General features: G+C 47.7%; 1 protein-coding gene and 1 long non-coding RNA gene across 2 annotated transcripts in view; both read right to left on the reverse strand.

Annotated features, from left to right (window-relative positions):
• TSHZ1 (teashirt zinc finger homeobox 1) overlaps positions 1 to 25,938 on the reverse strand; it is a 74,808-nt gene that overhangs the window by 42,191 nt on the left and 6,679 nt on the right. The window lies entirely within an intron of this gene.
• LOC130543962 (uncharacterized) overlaps positions 1 to 25,938 on the reverse strand; it is a 39,736-nt gene that overhangs the window by 7,432 nt on the left and 6,366 nt on the right. The window contains exon 1 of the long non-coding RNA XR_008959763.1: positions 1 to 25,938. This exon is cut by the window's right edge and continues 6,366 nt beyond it. This is a non-coding gene — a long non-coding RNA (uncharacterized LOC130543962).

Below are 25,938 nucleotides of genomic sequence, written 5' to 3' on the forward strand. Positions count from 1 at the left end.
ATTGTCGCAGGCAGCGAGACAGCCCCGCGCGGTGCACGCATCTCGGCGACTTCCCGCCGGAGAACTGGATCCTGTCTGTCGCAGGAAATGCCCAACTCCCAAATGCTCTGTGGTGGACCTTCTCTTCAAGACGTCTGGCGTAGGGGAAGTAAAATTCGAAACACGCATCTTGGCGGGATACTTATAAGGTAAGGGCGCCCCCCTTGCTGGTGGTGACGGACAGGACGTGCACACACATTCGCGGGGCGGGGCGCTCCAGGCCGTGGATTTTGTTTCAGAAAACTGTCTTAATAGAAGTCAGAGACAAAGGCTAGCTGAGATGTAATAACCAGGACGCTGAGTGTAAGAACTCATAACTTTTCTCCGTTATGGTAGACGCGGTGGGCAGCGTTACGGAACTTGGCATCATTTGCTCAGTGCCAAGATTATGAAGAATTTGAGACACAATGTGAGTGACGGTCCCTTCCAATGAGGACCTGTCCTCTGGTACATCCCCAGATAAGACAAGAATTTCCCAAGCTTGAAACACAAATTCTGCAGTTTCAGTAAACAGACTGTATAGGGCCAAAGGGGGAGACACCCTGAGATCAAATAAATCGGAATGAAATGAGAAACTAAAAATCCAGCCGTTTCTAGCAAGTCTGTACGCTGTGGTTATGGTAAGGAGAAAAGTTTCCCTTCTTAGTACAGCTTTCACATGCTTAAATACAGAAAGCACAGTGCAGTCCCATAAAAGCTAAGAAGGTATTTTAAATATCAATATAATAGTTTAAAATTAACATTCACATACCTCTAAAAATCCAGGGTTCCTGTTAATGCCTTCATCTCACAAAGAGAGACCCCCGCAAAGTGTTTTACTACTTCCATAGCTCTAGGTAGTACTGGCTATCTTCCTGAATCCAACCTCTCAAAATACCAACGTGAAATTCACCTCCTCCCAGCTCCTCTCTGTTTTAGCTAAGGGCAAAAAGTAAATCCAGTTTCTCTTCACAGATTGTAGCCTGGTTTTAATTTGTGCAACAGTCCTTTTGATAACAATGCCTAGTTAAAAACATCCATTAAAAGTCTGTAGCAGGCATTTAATGGAAGGAAAATCTAATAGGGTTCCACTGCAACTCCTTCATTAACTTTTAAAAGAATTCTCTCCTATGGTGTTAGCAGACGCGCACACACACAGGGCATGGGGAACAAAGAGAGACAGACAGACAGACAGAGACGGAGGTGGAGAGAGAGAGGCGAGGGGAGATGGGGACCAAGAGGAGCTCTCCCATATTCAGGGCCGGATTATTATCTTTGAAAAGAATGAGGTCAAATAATCTTTGTTTTTTCAGCTACATTTACCAACTCCTACTAAGCTCAGACCTCCTTTTGTAACTAGTATCCACTGTCTCCAAGTCACAAAAGTGAGATCCGGGGGAACACGAAGCCAGCATCGAACCAAGGCCATCGAGCGTGGGACACCCAGAGCGCATCCTTCACCAGGAAAAGGGACCGTAACAGGCCCGAGATTGGCCAAGCAAAACAGCCCCGAAGAGAAGACCCACAGCCGCGATGCTCCGACCGACCCGTGCTCTGCTGGAGAAAGCCAGCGTCCAGCTCGTCCTCCATCGGTCAACCGAGGAACCGCATCCAGCTCACAAGGGCGCCGCGTGGTTCCCACCGGTTCCTGCAGCACGTGGACGTTCGCGCCCGGCGAGAGGGCCGCCCGGCAGCTGGCCAGCCGGATCCGGCGTGCGCAGGGAAGCCAGTCCTCTGCGCCCGGCTCCGTGCTCCTCCCCGCATCTCAACAAGCTTCTGTCGCTCACCTTTTCCCCAATGTAGAGCCTCATATTTACTATAGTATTTCTTTATTTATTAGAAACTTGTTTTGTTTTACGATGATTTCTTTTGTGCGTGCTCTGGTTCCCAGGCTGCGTGGGTTTTGAATGGTCTGCCCCTGGCCCTCTTTTTCCCATCAGCCCTGCTCCTTTCAAGATCCCGCACTGTACCACACCTGAAGAGCCCTATTCATAATTTTAAGAAAAGACAAAACCATTCAAATTAAACTCAAAGGCAACTGTGTACATAAAAAAGGCATTGGAAAAAAAAAAAACTTTTTGGACTCCTGGGCTAATTTAGGATGGGTTACTGGTGATTGATGTTGTAAGTGAAACTATGGCGTGTGTCATTCTCCTGTATCTGAACATTCCTCAGCTATTCCTACTGACCCTGCTGACAAATGTGGCTGCAAACACTCACACTACCCACAACCACTAACGCTACGACTGATCACCTGATCCGGAGGCCATACAAGTCCAGCAGGAGGTAAAGGCCTTACAAGGCCTGTGCTGTCCCCGAGTGGCCCTCGGACCAACCCCATCCTCAGAACCCCAAGGAAAGAGGTCCACCAAGACCACACCCAGGACAACCGCCAGTCCTCACAGGTCCTGCCCCTGCGTCTGTCCTGCAGACAACGGCATCCCCGGTGTGGGCCCCCCAGAGTACATGCCCCCCCCCACTGGGCAGGAGTGGCTCCTACTTGCTGATGAGGCCCCTCATGGTAGAAGGGAGACACCACTGGGAAGGAAAAGGGTGAGACCCCAATATGAGGGACGGATCTACCTCAGGGCAGCGGGTAGGAGCTGCGGGAAGCCAAGCAGACGGCTGTGAAATCCAAGCAGCCGTGAGCTCCACCCCTTTCCCCACCTCCCATCTTTAGCGGCTGCTCACTGCTGAGCTGCCCGCACCCCCTTCCCCGCCACATCCAACAAGGGCCACCTGCTTTGTAGATGGTGGGCCCTCTGCAGGACAATTTCGCAGCTGGACGGTGCCTCCACAGCGTGTAGACACGGCAGCGGCCCTCCGGACTGAGGACGATACACTCTAACCCAAACCAAGTGGGAGGAATATTTTGCTATTCAGTCATCAAATGTCACGGAAACACACTCCACATGACTAACGCTCCACTCATTTACTGACCTCAATTTGTTTCAAGATGTGTCAATGAATCACAGGATTGCAACTTTCTTGACCATGAGCTATTTGGGGACCCTTCTTCAGTATCCCCCTCCCACATGGTCAAGCTTTGGCTCCTCACAGCTGATCAGTAAGCACCCACCCTTCCAGGGCAAGTCCAGGAGGACAGGTCCATTCCTTCCTCTCACTGTGGGATTAGCGATGGCCACACTCGAACCACCGAGTGGCCAAGATGACACTGTCAGTCATTCATGATCAACAATCAAGATATCGGTTATCAAGATCTAATAGTTACAAAGCACGCCGAGCACACATGGCTCACGGTAGGCTGTATGTCTACTATGTCTCTACCTCCAATCTTCAATAAAAGCTGCTGCCCAAACGATGAGGCATATTTTTCTCCTATGGTGGTTGAAGAGAGTCCCCCAAAATTCGTGTCCTCCTGGAAACTCACACTGTGACTTTATTCGGAAGCAGGGTCTTTGTAGATATAACTGGTTAAGTTGCAGTGAAGTCATCGATTAGGATGGGTCCTAAATCCAGTGATTGGTGGCTTATAACCAGAGAACACACAGGCACAGAGCAGACAGACACACAGAAGAGGAGGCCGTGTGACGATGGGGGCAGACTGGGGGGACACCATCATAAGTCAGGGTACCCTCAGGATTGCCAGGAGCTACAGAAAGCTGGAAGAGATGAGGAAGGATTCTCCCAGAGGCTTCCGAAGGAGCACAGTCTCGCTGACCCCTTGATTTCTGACTTCTAGCCTCCAGAACTGCGAGAAATGAATTTCCATCATTGTAACTACTGGCTTAACTATTAAATTCCCTCTAGGTTTTAATTTTTACTTATTGGTTAGGAGCTTCACTGAACAAGGAAGAAATCCAAGAAGTTGGGTAAGAGAGTCACAGGCAAATGGAAGAGATGTTAGTTGCCCGACTATACAATGAAATGTGTGGTCTTTAACTCCTAGGGGATTGTCCCACCTGCGAGCACACACCTCCCCAGTCCCTGACCCAGGGAGGAGGGAGAGAGGAGAATCATTCAGGGCAGACCTACCACCTGGTCTCCATTCAGCAAAGTAAGTGGCCAGCCGATGGGGCAGCAGAGCCCGGCCTTGGCCAGCGAATCCTGAACTGCAAGCTGGTGACAGGGCCAGAGTTTGCAAAGGGGAGGGAGGGGGCGGAGCATAGCTCTGCTAACGCCCAGAAGTGTCACTGGACTGTCGGGGCAGACCACCCACCCCCCCTAGAATCTGGAACCCACAGATCCAAATGTTGCAGGACACTCGAGCCGCGTCCTGGAGAGGTGGCCCATGTCCATGGGGAATGTGATGTGCTCACGACTGCTCCTGGCATCGAAAACAACAAGCACTCAGTAGTATCCGTGGATCAATGAGAGGGAAACCGTCAGCGGAAGAGCCAACAGGAGACGCGACCCCAGCCAGGGTGCGTCCTGCTTAGCCGGCCCAGGTGCCGGAGCACGCATCACTCGAGCACTGTCTTCGTACATCAAAACACTCGCTTAAAATCGGAAAACACGCAGTAAATGAGCCACTGTTCTGAATGCATTATTCTAAATAGCAGGTTTGACTGGCTGTTAAAAATTATTGAGTGACTCCAACGATCAAAATTGAGTAGGTTTGTGTTTTGTGATGGTTACAAAATTGTGGGATGGGATCCTTTTGTTGAAGTAACTTACAACAGGGGAGGAGAGAAAGCAGTGGCACACCGCGCGAGTGCCCCAAGCAGCAGGGGGCTGTCCCCAGAGAGGACGCTGTGGGTCACATCCTAGCGTGGGCGGGCCCAGCCGGCCCCCGCGGGGCTCCCATCAGGGCAGGTGGCTGCGGCGGAGGCCACGTCTTCATTCAAACAGGAATCTGTAGCTTGCAGCCAAGGCTCAGGGAGAGCACACCTGTGTGCACGGGGCCTGGCACAACGCTGCCCGGCAACGAAGAGCTCGTGCGGCACGAGGAGCAGATGCCCAGTCCAGGGTTCTGCACGCAAGGCAGCAAGACGCTCCAGTGACTGGACCATGTGGGTCCGCACAGGACCTGACCCATCTGTAAACCATGAAGTTTCTCAGGAACGCTGGGACCCTGGAACTTTCACACACATTCTCGAAATATCTCGTACAAATTCCAAACTTGACCAAAAAAAGTAGCAATGTCTCTCTCTCTCTTCAAAAGCCAAGTCATTGCCCTTAAAATTTGCAGAGTCACCACTTTCAGGGGGAAGTCATCGATGTGCCCAAAGCCGTGAACAAGAGAAGAGAGGGCAGCCTTTAAAGAAAACCCCTACTAAAGACGGCAGCACACGAGTTTACGTTTGCTTGGTCAAATGACAATGTACTTTTTTAGACATGATGCCCTCCAAGGATATGCCTACTTCCTAAGGTCAAAAGTGTACAGCTTGTCTTTAAAAGGTCAGTTCTACCAATGGGGTGGCTCAAGCACGGGCGTCAGGCCCTTTGACCCTATGTTGTCCGCATGTTGGCAATGAGGAGCCAAGCTGGGCAGGGAGCCACGGCTACAACCCGCCCCAGACGCTTGGCTCTCCAGGAACACTGGGTTTCCTCAAAACAGGGGAAACTGAGGCCAGGCTTTCCCCCTGTTGTGCAGAGAGCGTTTTCCTCATAGTTCTGCTTCTGGGCCTCTTCCTTCTAACTGAAGCGTATATATCCCAGGCAGGGAAGAAGACAGGTAGAATCTATTTAAAAAAAAATAAAAAGAAACTGACACTTTATTCTCAAAAAGATACATTCGAGAGAGTGAGAATTTTCTTACAGCTGGCAGTTTAAAATGAAAATTTAATTAAGCAAATTAGAATTTGTACAAAAAGCTATTTTCATAATTTTGTTATTTTTGTAATTATCCCATAATTCTGTGACGATGAAATCACATAATGTTTCGCATAACAATGGGTGCTTTTTCACAGAACAAGCCCAAGCTCCTGGTCAAGCTGTCCATATTCTTCCATAACGAAATCATTACACGGCCATGCTTTTCAGGGAATGCCAAAAAAAGTTTCTTTCAAGAGTTCAAAAGGAGCTGAGCTTTGAGGCTCCCTTGAAATTTTAATCAAAAAAAATAATAAATAAATAAAACGTTAGGACTGAAATATCAACTATTCATTTAATTCAGACCATTATCTCATTAGACAGGGTTCTAAACAGGGGAGTTAGTATGATGCCCCCGAAGCCTCAGGCCCCTTGCTCGTGCTGGCCCTTTCTTCGGCCCTAGGAATCCCTGTGGCCTCCGACCCTTTGCAGAAGTAGGACACTCCCATCGGGGCCGGGAGCCTGCTGTCGGAGCCCTCAGCGCGCTCCCCGCTCCCGCCACCCCTCCCACAGACGAGGCCACGGCCCTGTGGCCTGCTCTAGAGTGGCTAAGAGGAAGCTGAGCTGGCAGTAGGTCACATGCTTCATGGACCCCACCCATCAGAAATCAAAGACCCCCTCCCATGACCCATTCTAGAGGAATGACGGGATTATCTGTCCTCACAGAACATGGAGAAAAACAGCTAGGTCAGGAACTAATTAATAAAAACATGCGATTCTTCTGGATTTTGTCATGTTGTTCAGGTTTTTAAGACTTGCTGTTTATTGTGATTTCCTTTCTCGTACTAGCCACCTTCATACCTAACTTGGTGTTTATAATTTTGTACTTTTTTTCTTGAGAGGCCTCCCCTCCAGAAAGCCCTGGCTCCTCTCCCCGGCACCGGCCTCCCTCAGACAGTCAAGGGGAGTCATTCACTCAGCCTCACCGAGGCCCGTGGAGGTTCGGAGCCCGGTCCCTGCCTTCGAGAAGGACTTCTCCCTCAGGCTCACCCAAGACCACGCCACCCTGCGCGGCAAACAGACCAAATACCCCCCGCGTAGGCTCTCCCCCAGAACACTGTGATTTAAGGATCCACTTTGCCAATTCTTAGAAATCTGAGCGCTCCCGAGGTCCCCCGCATGCGCAGCCGTGGGGGCAACCCACTGGGTGTCTGTACTCGGGGGCGCGCAGGGGCTGTCCACGAGAACCCGGTCACAGGCGCGACGGAGCCACCACCACTTCCGCACACGCCATGTCCTCGCCACAAACCCTGCTGCCCCCCCCCCCAAGGCTGCCAAGTACAACCAACCAGCAGGGAGCTTGGAAGAGTAAACAACAAAGTAAAAAAATTGTTCATGAAGGCTTCAGATAAATTAATAAGTGAGACACAGGATGAGTCATTTAGAAATGAGGAGTATTTCTAAAAACATCCCTAACCTTTGGAGCTTGATGTAATGGCTGTCATCCAGTCTCTCCTACAAAATAACGTTACAGCCATTGGAGAAACAAAAAGTGTGTGCACGTTTACACACACACACGTGCGTGTACGCATGTGAGAGGTGAGATTTCTGTTCCGATCTCATGCGGGGAGCATGACAGCAGCAGGAAAATGCACAAGTGAGGTGCAGAGGCCACCGGACATGCGTCTTTCCGAGGACAGATGTCGGGGATCCTCTGGTCCACCTCCCTCGGTTTGCACCCGAGGACCGCGGCACCGCGGCTGCGAGTAGAAGGACCAGGGATGGCCCGGGCATCCAGAGCGCCGGTCCCCACACCCCGGCAACCACGAACGCTAATGCCAACACGTGGATGGCTTCGGAGGTCAAGGAGTCTGACCTACCCAGGCTTAACTTCAAAGCCCTCTACCTTATTCCACAGGACCTCATGACAAGCTGCACCCCCCCGAGCTTCACTCTGCATAACAGAGAGAAGAGTAAGATCGCTATAAAAATTAAAGTACATAACACACGTGCGCAGGATGAGAGTAAATTCGGTCTCTCTACACAGGTTTACTGAGCACCTATTACTTCCCAGGCACTGTTCCAGGTACTGTGTGTGCGGCATGGACAAAACCTGTCCCCATGAAGCTTAAATTATAGAGACAACGTTCACTACTATTATTACTTTTATTATCATCAGATTTTGCCATTTGCAAACGCACACTGAGAAGAATGCCAGACTTAATGTATAACCAAATAATTAAATTTGTCCCTTAAGTATGCTTTTTATGATCTAATGTTTCCAGGCGCAAATACAACTTTGGGCCCACTGTTATAAAGGCCATGCGACCTGACAGCAAGCTTTCCACCTTCCTGTCCAGCTGTATTCCCTTCCCCGGTAAGAAGCAGGAGGAGGACACAACTATGGAGCGGCGTGTTTTAGAGAGATGAGAATTTGCTAGAATTGGGTCTGTCCAAACAACCCGGCCCACCTACCTACCTTAGTGACTCCAGGAAAGGCCACAGGGAAGAACGGGAGTGCCACACACCCGTCAGATGGGAAAGGACTGAAACACACCAACACCCCTGGAACACCAGCAGGGCCCTGGGTGGTGACCAGTAGAGTGACAGGCAGGGCCATTGGGTGGTGACCAGCAGGACCACTGGGTGGGGACCACAGTGCCACTGGGTGGTGACCAACAGAGTGACCAGCAGGGCCACTGGGTGGTCACCAGTAGAGTAACAGGCAGGGCCACTGGGTGGTGACCATTAGGACCACTGGGTGGTGACCACAGAGCCACTGGGTGGTGACCAATAGAGTGACCGGCAGGGCCACTGGGTGGTGACCATCAGGACCACTGAATGGTGACCACAGGGCCACCAGGTGGTGACCAGTAGAGTGACCATCAGGGCCACTGGGTGATGACCAGCAGGACCACTGGGTGGTGACCGTCAGGACCACTGGGTGGAGACCACAGGGACACTGGGTGGTGACCATCAGGACCACTGGGTGGTGACCATCAGGACCACTGGATGGTGACCATCAGGACCACTGGGTGGTGACCAGAAGGGCCACTGGATGGCGACCATCAGGACCATTGGGTGGTGACCATCAGGACCACCAGATGGTGACCATCAGGGTCACTGGGTGGTGACTGTCAGGACCACTGGGTGGAGACCACAAGGACACTGGGTGGCGACCATCAGGACCACCGGGTGGTGACCAGCAGGGCCACCAGGTGGTGATCACAGGGCCACTGGGTGGTGACTACAGGGGCCACTGGGTGGTAACCAGCACTTGTAGGACTGAACACATGCACACTTTGGAGTACACAGAATTTCTACAGAAAGATGTAGATGCAAGGGTCAAAAACTGGCATCTGCAGAGAATATGACCGGCGTCCACACCACAGCAGGGAGAGATCTTCCCACCTGGTAAAGGAACAGCGGATGTGAAGGGGACAAGCCCTCAGGGCAGACCCTGAAGGCCGCAGAGGAGCTGTCCTACTGCCCATGGCAAAGGCACGCACAGACCATGGTTGAATTATGTGGAGGCAGAGAAGAAAAGACAGTTGAGATAAATCGGAAAATGGATTTTTTGTTTCCCATATTCAATCCTGATAACATTTATTTCATTACTCAATGAAATTTTTACATGCATGGGATGCATAATAAAATATTTTATATAAAGTTAATATTGATAACCACTTTAGTTTTCAAAATAGTCTCACTATACCATGAGATACATTACCTCAAGGACCTTCTTAGTTATTTTTCTTTCCCCTACACCTGTCTGGAAACAAGCAGGTGCTCAAAATAAGTATTTATTGGATAAATAAACCAATGAATGAACAATTGGAGAAATGAGCAAATGAACTCTAGGAGATAGGGAATCCGTGCCAGTTAAGATAGTCCTGATTTTCAGCTGAGAAATCTAACATTGAAAGAAAAGATGTGGCCTCTCTGGGGGTACAGAGCCAGTTGGTTTGGGGGTTGAGACTAAAGCCACTCCAGTGTTCTTTACCCAATTACATCGATGCCCAACCAGGGTCCCCCCAGAAAGTTCCAGAAAGGTAATAATGAGAGTCAGTGACCCAAGTCCACATGTCAAGAAGCCAAGAGAAGTATATGTTCAACGTCAATATTTCTTTATTTACTCCCCCACCTTATTCCAAGAAGGATTTAAGGCAGCTTGATGTATGCTCAGGAAGGCCCCACTGAGGCTCACTTTCACTCATATGAGCGACTGCGTGTCAAACGCGTCCGCACACCGGTGTGGATCACTAACTACCCACAGGGCCCAGAAGCAGGGGGCTGGGGCGCACAACTTTATTACGACAAAGGGAAAGAAACTAATAGTTAGTACCCAGTAAAAGCAATTTTTCAAGAGACAAAAATCTTTCGATGTGCTGGACCTACTTAGGAAACGAAATGAAAGGTAGTGCAGACACCACAGTATCTAAAATTTATTTTAAAAACCACCTAAAATATTTGTCCCTCCAGCGTTTTATGAACAGCAAATGTGAGGAGAAAAAAAAAACCTTTTTCCCGATACCCTTGAACTAAGTTTATAGAAACGTGTGTGTATGAGTACGTCATACTTTCAGAAAAGTTAATGGAAATATCAAGAACCACACAGCATTTTCTTAATTTGAGTTGGTAACCAACCGACTAGCATAAAAGCACCATCGTGAAGCCATCTCATATACAAAAAACACAAAATTTAATGGGAAAAAACCTTTCAAATAACCACCCAAAAGCCCTGGCAAAGCAGTTATTACCCCCAACGCATCGCCGCTACTCCATCGTCCAGAACTATATTTATTATGAATTATTAGATTTCAGAGCAATTGTCCTCTGAAGAGCTCAAGATACTGCAAAATAACTTTTTTTAAACTGTGCGCAAACTTGATGAGGAACAGCCGAAGTGTCCCTGGGCACGGGTGGAGGGGTGGGGAGAAACATAAATGGACACAGAGTCCAGGAGGAGAAGCAGCAGCGGCTGGGAAGAGGGGCCAGGGCAGCCAGAGGGAAGGAGGAGGGGTGCAGGGAATGAGCAACTGGAATTGCAAGTACCCAGTCAAGGCTCCCCGGTCTGGCTATGGCTGTCTTCGGCCAGCCCCGAGGCCGGCCCCCATTTTTCCACGGGCGCTACAGGTGCCCAGCCCACGGAAGATCACCCAGACTTACGCAGGATGTTTCAGCTTCTGTCTATGTAGACAGGGGCCCTTCTAAAATTAGCAGCTTCTCAATGATACTCCCTGGAATAGGAAAGAGAACAAAGCCCCAGGTGTAGCCCTGCATTTCAAAGAGCTCTGAAAACCACAACCACAACAAAAATGGATCTACATATGTGCACAAATAACCCTACACTCAGTGCTTCCAAAAAAAGGGTTTTGTTTTTTTTTAAGTATTTTAAAGATCAAATAATCAATCCTCCCAACAGACTGCATAAAGGAAGTCTTACCAGCCGGTGAACTGCATCCTACGTGGGGAGCAAGGCAGGCACGCAGGTGTTCCACGGAACAGCCCTGCAAACGTAGGCTCTCCAGCAATTCGAAGCATGCAACAGTCTTTCTAAGTGAAAAATGGAAGCGGGCCCAGTACGACCCCTCAGAAAGGAAGTTTGTTTAAGGGGTTCCTTAAGCCCCAAGAGTCTGTGAGCCACTGCAGTGCTCTGCTGTCAGTGCACCAGGCAGACTCCACCTTTCCCCCCAACCCTGAAGAAACAGGAGCGGTGCCAGCACGTGTGTGATTCTCACGTGCTCACACGGGCTATCCAGAACCCACAGGCCTAGCGCAGCAGGCACCCTGGTGTGTCTCTTCCAGAGCTGGAATCATTGGCCAAGTACTCCTTCTCGCACTCTATTTATATACGCACCATGGAGATGGACGTTAACACTGGAGCGTCGTTAAGGGAAGTTTTCCACTTTTTTCTTCCTAAGTGAACTGTGAGCTAGTACTCAGCCCAGATTCCCCCCCAAAGTGAGAAAAGGCCGTACTTGACAAGATGCACGAGAACATACTGGGAGAAAAATACGCTTCTATAGTTCCAAGTTTTAAATAGATAACCAGGTAGGGCTGGGGAGGCTGCAGGTGTAACGAGGATCACTTTTCTGTGTGGGTGCGGGAGGAAAAACTTCAAAGAGAACTCCAACCACACAGTCAGCTATGAGGCCGGCTCAGAATTTCACAACTGCTAAGGCTCGTGACCTGCCGCGGAGCCCCAGGCCAAGCGCGGTGCCACACCGGAGACCGGCAGCCCGGGGAAATGGGTTAGTGCACTAACACAGACCCGAGACTCCTTCCGAGATCCGAATGGGTCTGAGAACTCAACAAAGATTTCTGACTTGGTGACAGCGAATCTAACCTGATCTGAGTCCACCAGAACCTGACCTGAACGGACGGTAGCGTGTCTATGGCTTACTCACCCAATGCCGTGTGAATAATCATACACTTTGCTATAGAAAAATTCATGTTTCTTCAAGCTGAGGATGCTGCAAAATATACAGTACATACACCGAATTTCCTTTCAAAAATCCGAGAAATTCTGAATTCCAGAACATATCCGGCCTCAAGGACTTCAAGGAAGGGGTGGGGGGCTCCCTTGTCCCTCCCCGTCCGCTGTCTGGTGTGAATGGAAGGCTCCCCTCACAGTTTCCCTGGAGTCCAGTAGAGACCCGGTACATGAAAAACCTAAGTTGGAATACTTTTCCAATGTGCGGAATTATCTATTGGAAGGAATGTTTCAGACCCTCAGAAACACCTGCCAAATGAATAGATGAAAACAAAATAACTGATGACAAATTGAGTAAGGCAAACCTAATTCTCAAATTAAATTTATTTTAGACTTTCCAAAATACACGCTAAACATCTTACAGCCACATGGGCTAAATATCCGCCAGCAAAGTCAAGTAAGTAGAAATCGCCCAGGTAAATCTGAATAAAGAAGACACTATTCTATGACACACGGATCCCCCAAATTTGGCCTTATTGATAAAAATTACCTCTGTAGTTACATTACAAAGTCAACTGAGAAACAAAGGAAAAAATCCCACGTGGAAGGTTCAACAAATAATGGAAATCTAGCTTCCATTACTAAAAATAGGTTTGACTATGCATTTATTTTCCTTACTAGGGCTAAGTTTTAAAAGTCTTGTGAGTATCTAAAATTACAGGGTACACGGTTCACACAGGAGCTAGCAAGCTACTGATACCGAGAAAGGTGCTCTCAGTGTCAGCTGAAGCGTTCTTCAGAAAGATTCAAGAGGTTCCAGGGTGACCAACAGAAAAGCGAGGATCTGGGAGAAGTCCTGTGTTGGAGAAGCGCCAGGCAAATGGCCGCAGACGACACACGGGCCAGGCAGGAGCAGACAGTTGGGAGACGGGCAAAGGTATCCAGTGATGGACAGAGGCCTGGCGTCCACTCCAGGCTGAGCAGCCAGTGGGCACCGTGGAGTGACACTCCCAGGCAGCCCTCCACCCAGAGCCCGACAAGGCCCCACCAACAGGACAGAGACTGCAGTTCACCTCATGGCACCCAGGCCAGCCTGAAAATGCTATCGGATAGGCCTCCAACCAGGCCACACACTGAGAATTGCTGGGGTTCGGTTTTCCCCACCAGCGAACTCTGCATGTGTGCGTGCGTGTGTGTGTGCGTGTGCGTGTAACTGGCTGATTGAAATCTTACAAATCATGGGGTCCACCTCCCATCCCCCGGTGGTGCTCACTTGAGTAAGTGTTGCACGAACGCAGAAGGGGTGAAACACAGTGTTTAAGGGTATTTTCGAGTTTCCAGTCAAGGAATTTTCCATCCACTCCTTTGTTCTTTTTTTTTTCTTGTAGGAGCCAGGAAGGGCTCCTGCTACACCAGCAAATGACAGGGCAGTCAGGGGAATCAGGGAAGAAAGACGACGTCTCTTTAATTTTGCACACATGATGTTTTCAACCACTAAGGTCATACCTGCGTGTGGTGACTGACAACTTTTCAGCTTGATTCAAAGCAAACAGCTGCTGGTTTGATTGCCTAGCAACTAAAAACTGACGGATGACCCTTAAGATGGATAACTACCATAAATCACCTCATTCAAACGCTCCAAGAAAAAAATTAAAAAACAATGGTTTTCATGACATTTGCTGCACTCCATAATGTGCCGTGATAAATTTGGCCTCCTTACGGATGCACGCTTGTGGCTGCCGAAGTTCTGCCACTTTTGTTGCCGCCTGCTGTCTTCCTGGGCACCGGGGCCCTGGGGAAGGTGTGCCGTGTGAACGCGCCGCCCGCGGCCCCGGGCTCCCCGGCTCCCCGGCTCCCGGCGTGGCCAGTCCCGCAGCGGCACCGCTCCGCCCGGCCCCCCTCGCCCGGACCCCGTGTCCTGCCTCACCAACGTGGCAGAGGACCCCATGCATTCATAATGGCTACAATGTATTTAGTGTAACAACTTGACCTCAGCCCACATTATGGACGCCGTGATTCATACGAATGTGACGGACTACTTCCTGTTTGCAGACGTTTCATATGTTCCTAAAAGGCCAAGAATGTGCTTTTAACTTGCAAATAAACACAGACCTGTCCACCATGATAAGACTGATAGGAGATCTTGGCACGCGTCCTTTGAAACCTCCAACGTCAGCAGAGTCCTGAGCGAGTCTACCCGGAGATGTGTGGCGAGGAAAGAGACCCCCGATTTTTCCAGGTCTCATTTCACCACCCCCTCACCTAATGTTCACAAGCGGGGACCAGCAATCCTTTGCACCCTTCCTTTGTCCCTTGCTTTGTGTTACAGTGGACTTTGATTATCTTCTTTAAACGTTGTGTCAATGTTATAAGGACAGCTGCTTCCAAGAGAACCATCCCATGACCAGACGTGGGTTAGTGGTTCTCAATGCACGAGGGCCCCTGTTTCCTTTCAGACCCCACTCAGCTGTCCTGGTGGGAGCCAGCTTCTGTACTGGGCATGCTCAGCCACCGGACAAGCACGACAGGGCGCGGTGCTAGGCTCCGGCAGCAGGAGGATCGCGCAGCCCTGCCCGCACGGAGCCTAGTGTCCCCTGGGACACGGACACAGCAAGGAGCAGCTTCACGCACAGAGATGTGTGGTCTGATGGACCCCATCACGTGGCATGTGTCCTGTCTGCCGTTACATTCACCCTGGCAGACGATGCATCCTCCAGATGCTGAAAAGTTTCCAATGCTAGAAAGAAATAATTACTTTTTGTTCACTAGGCCACACAGTCGCGAGGAACTGTCTATATTTAAAAGCCCAAAGGGGGCAGGAGGGCATGCATTCGAAGTCACAAGCGGCATCATAGCTGCTGTGGCACGTGGCGCTCTGGGGCCAGTGGTGGCAGCCCCGTGCAGGTCAGCGTGACCCAGCTTCGCTAGGAACGCCCGGAGTTGAGGCCCCGTGTCGGGCCGGCGCTGGGATGGCAGGGTGTAGCTACCTAGCACCTGCCCGGCCCAGCTCCAACCGCAGCCCACCCTCCACTCATTGTTAGGAGCTCCCCTCTCCATTCTATGAGCCTAAAACCCTAAAACGGAAGGATGAAACATTAGCCACGAATAACATGAGTGAAGGGCAAAGGAGCCGTGACCCAGGTAGTGGTACTGCAGACCCAGGCAGCAGCACACAGGGCGATGCTGAATCAATCAGAGGAAGGGAGTCTCCCCTGGCTCCTGGGCTTATGCAATTATGTGTGAACTTCTGGGATCCCCGCCCTGAGAAGGAAAAACAAATTCACTAGCCTGTCCAGCTCTACAGTTCTCTAAGAATAGAGGATATGAGAACCAATCGTTGGAAGATTCACCGTTTGAGGCACTGATCCTATGCAGGAAGCTGCTTAGAACTCCCAGCTGAGCAAACGTCAATAACCATGCCATACTGCAGCGAGACGAGAAAGACTGGTATTAATTAGGTCGACAGGACTACCTCTCTTGCATATGCTTCTACCTTTAGGCATTTGGCGATAACCACCCGTTCTGGCCAAAGCCTCATGCTGCCGACAAGGAAGAGTTCCTTCTTCTTTGGCTCTTACATGTAAAAGGCTGCTTTCTGTAGCCCTTAGGAGGTGAGCTGGCTTCAAATACATAGTCTTTCCTGGGTCCCCAAAAGGGGTAAGCTGTGGGGTACATCTGGATGTCTAATATTATCAGGGTGCTAATGGACAAGAAAGATCTGGAAAGTGGTCTTTGACGCAAGTTTGCATGGCCACGGGCTGTGCCACCGCACTCAAGAGCAGTTCTGCCTGCACCCTGACTGTCCTCAGCGCGGGGGCCGGGGGCCCTCCGAACAGGACAGTCGGGGATGCTGTCCCTTTAAAACCGGAATGCTTGTTTCCCTTCTGTAAGAAAAGTAAATCACACTATAGTGAGTTGAGCTTTGAAAAAAGCATCCATCCATTAAAGTTCATGGATTCGCGTTTCCAGATTGTCCCTCCCCTGGCTGGGTCTCAAGTTACAGCCTTGTACAACCCAAGTCTAAATAATATTCACCATGATAAATGGCACCATAACTCCGATATCCACAATCAATCTTTGCTTTAAAGATACATCCATCTTCAATAATGTTGATGGGGATTCTGTAAAATGGGAAACGTGACTGTTTTCCCGACCTCGTGACAGTGGGGGAAGGAAGCTCTGAGTGATGGCTGTCAGCTCACATCTGGCTGCAAAAATAAATTAGCCTTATGTAGACAAATGAAGGGCCAGCTCTGCCTAGGAAACAGCCACTCCTGAGCAATGGCTAATTTATAGGACTTCTTTCTGGAAAGTTCCTGGCTGAGGCAACAGTCTGCTTAGCTATCTCTTTAAATGATATCTGAAGCTGTAAATAACTTCAGTACTAGGGACTATACAAAGTACAAAGGGGTAGGGATGGGAGAAACAATAACTTTTCTCACGTTCTCACACATGATTAAAATGCAAAAGTCTTCCCTTCAGGGGGGGGGGGGAGAAACATTTTAACCAAATGCTTTTTTATATTTTAACACTGTGCTCCCCTCTGGGAGCTCCCTTTTTTTTTTTTCCTTTTCACTTTCTGGTTCTTTTCTGGTTGTTTTGGGACTCATCTAAGAAGTAAACAATCTGGGGGTGAGGGCGGCCTTTTCTTTGCCTCCTGAAAAAAAAAAAACCCTTTGGAGCAAGTACAAGACCCAAACCTCATCACTGTCTTTCTGAGGGCAGGAAGGGGGTTACGGCTTCTAAGGAACAGAGAAGAAACATCTATGGGGTTTTCGTAGGTGGTTTCAAAAGTAGCCTAGAGTAAAACACTTATTAGGGAGGCCTTAAAATAAACAGAAGACCGAACTTTTGCTGGGGAGGACAGAAGGGAAACTCTATCCCTGTTCTTTCTGTCTCTGACCTTGTCTCACGGAGGGAGACTTGGAGCTTGAATTCTTAGAGCCTGCTGTGGGAAGTGGGGAGAGCAAGGCAGACGCACTCTGTGGGGTGCAGGACTCGCGACTTGGTGGGGTGGGGGGGGGGGTCCCTGACGGGAACAGACGCTCGCTGGGGTCTCAGAGCCGCCCTGGCAGGAAGGGGCAGCAGTTGCTGCTTGCCGAGGTGGGGAGGGTTAACTCCGTGAAGGTTGAAGGACTTACAGTAATGCTGTGAAGACAGAAACATCACAGGCTTTCCTGGCAAGGGGCTTACAGAGGGTAGGAGGGGACTGCAAAATGAACTCTCTCAGGCTTTGTCGGCAGCGTTTCCCAAGGCCCAGCCTGGCCCCTTTGATAAATGACACATGTCATTCTGTCACAGCCTGACAGTGCAGCTGGGAGGGCTGGTGATGTATGGCTCCAGTGAAAAGGAAATCAACTTTTTGGCACCGAGTGAGCCTATGCCCTGTATAAGGATTTTGTTTCTCAAAAAGTGAAAGATAGACTTAGGATTAAAAAAAAAAAAAAAGTTGAAAAACAGATTGAACGACAGCTTACACTTAACATAAATTAACTCAGTAATGGCGAAATGTGCTAGCCTGTGATAAATAAAAGCTACATTAGTCAATTATTAATCACACTCTAACTTGTAGCCAGAACCCATGACTTAAATCTGGGGCCTGAGCTGCCTTACAAACAGATAAGACAGTGTCTGATAGATGTCTTCCAGAGGGCAATCAGGAAGGAATCAAAGACTCAGTGGGCTCACCAATGGGAAGGGGTGGAAGGTTCTAGAGAAACAGAGGGGAGTGAGCAGGAAAGAGGGAAAGACTCATTCCTTGGAGACAGAGTATCTGCTGACTGCACAAGGAAAATTAAATGTAACAGCTACGTCCAAATACTTTCCTTCCTATCAGGGCTTAACTCCCTCTGAATATCCAAGGCATTCCTATACTACAAACAAATGTTTATGCTTGTATATGTTACTTTGCCTTGAAAATATGTTGCTGGTTTTCAGCCTCCCCCCATCTGCGCTCCCCCCATACTACTGAGTTACAGCTTTCAGATCTAACCCCTGGGGGTTTTCCCTGACCTAGCATTTATTCCCAAACTAATTGTTTACCACAGATTATCACTTAAGCCTCACATTTTACCAAACGAATTGACATTTGACATTCACACAGAGTGAAGTGCAAACCTTCCCCTCAATCAAGTGGCTCTCATGTGGCTGAGTTCTAAACACAAACACCAAACACAAAACCAAAAACAACAACAACAACACAACAAAACCCAAAACCACAACGAAAAAACCAACCTCTTCCGGCTTGGAGGTACCCCTCTTCTTCATAACACCATGAAGTGAAAGCGTCCACCAGGATAGAGGGTTCCGTCAACCCCTCTGCCTGTGCACAGGAGGGTACCCCTCGAGGCATCCCTCCCCTAGAAAACCCTGCCCTACCAGCAGCAAGATCTGCAGTCTGTCAGCGGCTCACCATCAGCCCTGCATTTCCAGGACCCTGGGATCCTAATTCCTCGTGTCCAGAAGATGTGTTGAGACTGTGAGGCCATTTCTGATGTTTAAAGGGCACACTGAGGTCGCAGGGCACGCAGCATGCAGAGAATAGACCCACCCAGTCAGGAAAGTCACGTTGCCACACTGACAGGTAAACGCAAGAAGTCGCGAGAAGTCACGTCTCCAGCATCCCCGGGAGCTCCAGGGTTTACTCACTTGGAGCCACGCCTTGCTTGCAGACGGTGGATGGTCAAGAAATGTTTGCTCAATTCAATTCAAAATACCCCATATTTCCGTAACAAAGGCAAGGAAGCATTTCTCTTTAAAAAGCTACAGCCACATTTCCAGGCTCCTCTTGTGTGATTTAAGAGGAAGTGAACCCAGGAAGCGTTTCCGAAGCCCAGCGCACCGCCATCCCGCACATCTGCACCCAATGCTTCCACCTGGTGCAGTTTCTGGGTCTTACGCGCAGTGACATATTTCCATATGCCTTGACATGAAAATGGCAGAAGGGCCCAGAAGTTGTTGATTTCAGCTTACTTCCAATTTTATATGTAAAAATGCACTCAAGTTTTACCAAACACAAATTCGCTGAGCACAACCGTTTTTGTTTTTGTTTTTGTTTTTAACAAAAGAGGACAGCTGTTGCTTCATGACAACTACTTCCTCCAACTCATGGGTCGAGGAGATGGGTTCAAGGCATATGGCGGGGTGGCGGAGCAGTAATGCTTTCGGGATCCTCCAATAATCTAAACCCTTCCTTTGCAGACAAGGAAACTAAGGTTTCAGGAAGGAAGGGAAAAAACCTGGAAAAGAACAAAGCCCCAGACCTCTGCCCCACCCCCAGCATTCCCCCCTAGAGGACACTGTACTCAACAATCTATTCAAAGTCAACCTTCTGAATTTAAACCTGTACAATTAACAGGCAGCCTCTAAATCGAGTCAAATGTTTAAAATAGCCCCTAAAGCCAATGGTTTCTTCCATGGCTATAAATAAGAGCTTGGGGGGGTGGGGGGGAATCATACATTAAAACACAGGCTGATGTTTAAACTTCTCCCTTCCTCCAGCTGAAATATAATTTTTCTTTAGTCCATAAAAAATTCAGATAGTGTGCAGAATGTTTATATATTACCAAGGTCCCTCTTTAAAAGGTTTATACTTTTACTTTATGACCTGTCCTTGATTTGACACTTCCGCTCATCAGAAAGGGATTTATAAAATAATCCTGAAGGTGAGGAACACACATGTGTCAGGGACTCGCTGGGTTTCACGACACGAAATTTAAGAAGAGACAGAAATCCTGTTAAGCTCTCTTTAGTCACCAATAGACATCAAAGGTAATAATTAAAGAAGACAGACGTCATAAAACATAAATTTATGTCTCTTTTAATAATGCACAAGCTCTGTAGTGTGTAAAACATCTATTAGGTTGAAAGAACATGAAAACGTTCCAATAAGAAAAATCTATGTTTTGTTTTGGGGTATTTCCCTTCCTTGAAAAAAAAAAAAAGTGAGGCTCTTTTTTTTTTTTTTACAAGTTTAAACCGAAGTCTTTCAAAACCTTTGCCATCTGTGGGTACATGAACTATGAATGACCCCGAATGATTTGCACTCTGCTCAGAATCCCTTAGAAAGCACGGGAAAAAGTATCATTAAGAATGACTGATGACTGTCAGTCAGGGTTGACCCCATCCCAGCTTTGGTCTCTGCCTCCATAATCAGCCGTCTTTATTAGTGGCAACAGTCCATAAAAGGGGTGTGTTTAGTCACAGGATAGCGGCCTCCGCATGTCCATTGCTTCTCTCTGAAAGATTGATTAGTGCTCATTTTTACTGCCTTCCCAGCACATACAGGGCCGTGCTCCACAATCAGGCCAGCACGCCGCACGCCGGAGCCAGGGGCTGGGAAGAGGGTGCCTGCAAACGGGGCTGGTCGGGGCGGCGGTCAGTGGGGAGATGTTGTTTTGTTTTTTGGGGGGCGGGGGATCCGCCTTTCAAAACAAAAAAAAACAAAAGCAACCCAACCACAACCCCATATGTGTGTTGGACTCCAGGGCCTGGAGAAGAAAGGCCAGGGAAGCACCCATGTCTGTAGACATGAGACTGAGGACCCACGTAAGTATTAACTTGTCTTGAAAACAGAAGGGCTCCCAGGCTGCAACCCTCTCTCTCTCTGAAATCAGCAGTTCCCAGCAAATCAACGAGGAGACTGCTTGCAGAATTAGGCCTCATAACCAGCCTCCGACATCAAAACACAAAGATGTAATTATTACCCATTAAAACTGAACATGTGTGAAACTGAAAAAAAAAAATCTTCCCTATACGAGCACATAAAACCCATCTACTGCTTTTGTATTAAACTACTAAATTATTTTTAAGAAGCAATTGCTATAGAAACAGACAAACGAATTTATATATATAAAATCTCCACGTATCCCTAAATCCCTTGCACCAACTCAACTCTGGTTGAGATAACCGAGGGCCCTGAATTCCCTGGAGGAAAAACGGAGGCATAAATGTATGATTATCTTTGTCATCACCCTTGCAACCATCACGAGGTGTCAGGTCCTGAATCACTCGGAGGAGGGGGGGGCCGTGTGTTGTGGTACCTTGAGCAGGTGCTCCACAGAACAAATGGAGAGGACACGTCCCATGCGATCTCCTTCGTTCCAAATACGTCTATAAACAAATTTAGCTCACAGGGTGATTAATTTGCAGAAACCCCTTGGGAATAAGCCAGCCTCTCAGCAGCCTAATGCCTTCAGCCAGCTACTCCCAGAAATTTAGCCAAACATCACAACAAGCTCCCACTTTCAGAAAACTGCCTGAGAACCTCGGGATCCGGTTACCATGTGCGCAGCGCCTACTGGATTTGGATTTCTTGCCATAAAAATTAGGGGGTGAGTGGGGAGTCTGAGGACTCCTTTCAACGGAGCCTACCTACTGCAAACACTCAGCATCTCCCATTAGGTAACTCAGAATAAGCGGTGGGGGGAGGGGTGGTGGAGAAGGGAGCAAAAGCCAGGCCCTCCTACCTCCCCATGGGGCTGGCACAGTGGGTGTCACAGCAGTGAACCTGGAACTGCTCAAGGGTCCCAGCCAGCACCCCCCACCCCCACCCCAGGGGCTTCCCTGGACGCAGCACAGGGAAGGAGACAAGGCTCTTTTATGATCCACGCAGTTCCAAGTTGGGTCTTCCCCCAGAGCTTTGGAGACACTCATTTTCCCAGTTCATGAAAAGTGGGTAAAAACATGCTTCGAAACCACCTCTATGTGTTTTCCAACTCGCCTGGGGATGACACTCATCTTGCTCCCTTCTCCTAAAATACATGCTGATTACTGATTTGAAATTGACAAGCAATACAAGTTCAATACCTGCTGAATGAGGTGAGGAAAAGTTTCCTGGTGCAGAAAATGACACTCTGCGAGGTAGCCCCCCTCCCTCGACACAGGCACACAGACCGAACCTCTGTGCACCTCCTCCTTTGAAAACCCCCAACAGGCTGCGTTCATTAATATTATTAGTGCTTCTTATACAATTCACCGAGTACCAACAATCTGAATTTCTTCCTGGCTGACTTAGAATATTTATTAGAGTGTTTATTTCCAATTACTTTCTGGAGTTAGAGCAGTTTACTTCAATTTTAAAATTTTTAAATTAAAAAAATATATATATATGTATATATATATGTATACATATATATATATATACACACACACACATACATATAGTCCAAGTTTGGGGGTGGTGGTTTGAAGAGATTTCTGCACAGCATAGTAATGCTAAGGTATTGTTTATGGTCACATTATTTGTCTGTATTTGGCTTTTCTCGATGCCAGTACCTTCCCAGGTAACAATAAAGCTTAGCAGGAAAAAACAGACATGTTTTACTGTTATTTTCATGTAGCTAAGAACTGGAGCAGGGCAGGCTCTTACAGAGTATTACACAGTTTACTGCATTAATAATAGGATGCCCCAGTGCTGTGACACATTCTATACTTGAAATAAATATTAGTCACGATACTTGCGTTTTAAATCCATATATTTTAACGCCGTGTTGTAGCAATGACACCAGCGCCAGGGATGTCTTGCCAATAAGGCGTATTAACCATTTTGAAAAGAGCCCTCACTTCGGTGCAGTGTTCATTGGTATGTCGTGCCATTTCTTGCTATGAATCTTGCAGCTGGCTTTTAAAAATAGTAAAATGTAATAAATACAGGTTTCTGAAAAGTTCACATTCCCAAGTCAGAATGTATACTGACCTTCACTGCTGATTTAATTTATTTCATCATATGATCTTGCTGAAGATGCACTTTACTTTTCACTAAAAACTGGGGATATTTTTTACAACCAAATTTTCTAAACCTCCATTCAGTCCAAGCTCATCATCCCCTCCTATATATCCCACGCCTCCAAGCCAGCTTTGGAGTGGAATTTATAAGCATGTAAGTACTTGACCTATATTTACCATATGCTAATTTTCTCCAGAAAGGAGCCACAGAACACACCTTTAAAAAATTGCAGCTAGCAAGTTGGGGCAGAAATGCCCGTATTTCAAATTTGGAAGCGCGCACAGGGTTCAATATGTAGATGGTTAACGGCGGCCCTGCTGGAAGCAGAAACGCAGGCACGGGGAGCAGCCCTGTGACTGGTGGCTGGGAGAGAGTCTACTTGGCTATTTTCCTGCAGAATGCGACGCAATCACAAAAAATCAGGAAATCCTGTATTACATTTTGCCGGGAAAATAGAAATGGCAAAATCTACAATAAGGTAATGGATTCTTCACTTTTTTCCTTTAAAAACAAGAGACAAATCCTTGTTCGTGTTGGCACAGAATTTCAGAAAGACACAATGGACATAGAAAGGAAAAAAATGTCTATCATCTAAAAAACTGCTTACTGCTGCTGCGGTCTGGTGCATGGGCAACAAAAGCAGATCCAGAAACAAGGGACTGGAAGACACGAAAAGGTTAAGCAAGCAGTTTAGCTAATAGGCCTTCCTAGGAAATATGAAGTGAAAAGAACATCAAAGTTGTGTTTCGACCTTAATGTGTTAGTTTGATTTTCCTGTGAAACAATGGAATCTATAAACAATTTAATGCTAATTAAAATAGAAATCCAATCTAGATATTCCCAAACCAGAAAATCCAAGCAGGTGATTGAATCGAGAAAGCACCAAACCATAACTGAGCTCAAAAACCTCTCTAGGAATGATCTTCTTTTCCTTGCCTGACAATAACCATTAAAAATGGTAACTGGAGGCCTGTTTATTCCAATTCTCAGTAAGCAGCTCTGTTGGGTTTTTCCAAGTACATAAATTTAACAATATATTTCTCCAGTGAAGTTAAAATGGAAAAGGGACTTGGTTCAGCTGCTTATCTATCCACAATTCACTGTTTTCTATGAATCCTAAGAAAAGAGGCATATAAAAAAACCCTCATCTTTTTTTTTAAGTCACTGTCAACTATCGCTTTATTCACACAGAGAGCACACAGTGCTGTGAATGCAGACGGACCCTGCCTGTAAGCACAGATTTTCATGCCTCTACAAGGCGCCTCTAGTAGGAAATATTAACAAACTGGATTTTAAATGCAGCCAAACTCTTCTGTGTGCAGTTTGCTGTACAATGTGTGTGAGGCCCCTCACTCCTGACAGTACTGGGGTTTTTTTACATTTTGGGAGGGGTTCCGGAAACAGTGGGACGGGATGGCATCACAGCAAACCTGGGATGTGCCACTTCTCCGTGTGGCTGTGCATAAATTACAGGTATTTCCATATCTACAGGTATGTGGGCGAGTATGTCCCACACGCGCGTGCACGTCAGCAGCCTGGCACACACGCTCTGCATAGTACAAGGCACACTCCCAACCATACACACATCACCACATGTGCAGAGAATGACCCCCCATCACTTATTTCATTATTAGAAAAATTCCCAACAATGAGAACAGGATCAAATATCACTGCTGCTAAGGGGCTTTTGCATTCCCAAAGAATCCTGGGCTGTTGGGGTGGGGTTTTTTTTCCTTCCAAAAAGAAGTCTGCAAGAAAGAGTTCGAGAATTTTTTTTTTTTTAATCCAAGGCTATATAAAAAAGCAAAGACTGCATGGCAAAGACGACAATTATTCTATAGCAAGAAAAGACCCTGAACTACTTACAATTTAACCTTTACTTCACCTAACTGATGTCATAACGACGGTGCTTAACGTATCTCAAGGACAAATGATCACGCAGGGCTGTATACAATTCAAGGAGTGCTATCGCTCCAGCAAACTGTTGTCCCAAAAATTATATTCATTGCTTTTCAAAATGTTATCAACTTAATAAATAAATACCTTCCCGGGTGAAAAATACAGCGGTACTTTATTTTGTTGGTAAGGGCATCCTCTATCAAGCCTATTGATAAAAACTAAAAAAATTACCTGTTTCTTCTCTGCCCAGCTACACCTTTCCATTAACTATATCAAACGTTCTAACTGCTATTTACATTTTACAGCCCGATCTCTTAGGTCACATTCTCTCCTTCAGTGTCTTTCCTGCCAGCAGCCTACTGTTACCCCTACATCAATCCAAGTACTGTATCATTTTAGAAATTTCAACTCTTTCCACCACATCACCACAAAGGTATTCACAAATATTCTCGACCCTTCTCTCCAAATAAATTTTGTCTTCAGTTATCTTAATTCTTCATCCTGCATACCATTATCTATTTTTATTGTGGTTACTGTATTTTTTCCTGCAAAAAAAAAAAAAAAAAAAAAGAATAAAAAGCAAAGTGTCTCCATGGGTATGGTTCCTCCAACCCAGGACACAGTCACCACAGCAAGGAATGCTGCCTGGCTCCCCTCACGGGCAGGTAGGTCTCAGGGAGGCTCCCCCTCAATCCCAAGAAAGTTCCAATAAAATGCTTTCCGTTCTTTGTCCATTGTGAACTTGAGCCTTGTCCTGGAGTAATTTACCATCTCCTTTTTATAGGCTGTTCCGAGAGGAACCAAGAAAACAATAAGAGGCCGACGTGGGCGCAGGCTGCCCAGGACGGGGAGGCTCACCCCCGCCGCGGCCCCCGCCGTGGACAGGTGCGGCTCCTGCCCTTGGCTAAGTGGGGCTTGTCTTGTTAACGACCTACAATGATGAACGTGTTTTCAACCATAGTCTCGTAGAAGATTGTTCTAGACCTGGCCTCTCAGGGAACATATATCCACCCTTAGCTGGGCATAGGCACATTTAATCAGCAGCTAATAACTGTACAGGAGGAGCTGCTCCCCCTTCATAAATCAATGTGCAAAATTGCTAATACACTGGTTATCGATTAGCACACCAACACTCATTTTGAGG

This window comes from Ursus arctos, unplaced genomic scaffold (assembly GCF_023065955.2).
Source record: "Ursus arctos isolate Adak ecotype North America unplaced genomic scaffold, UrsArc2.0 scaffold_17, whole genome shotgun sequence".
NCBI lineage: Eukaryota > Metazoa > Chordata > Mammalia > Carnivora > Ursidae > Ursus > Ursus arctos.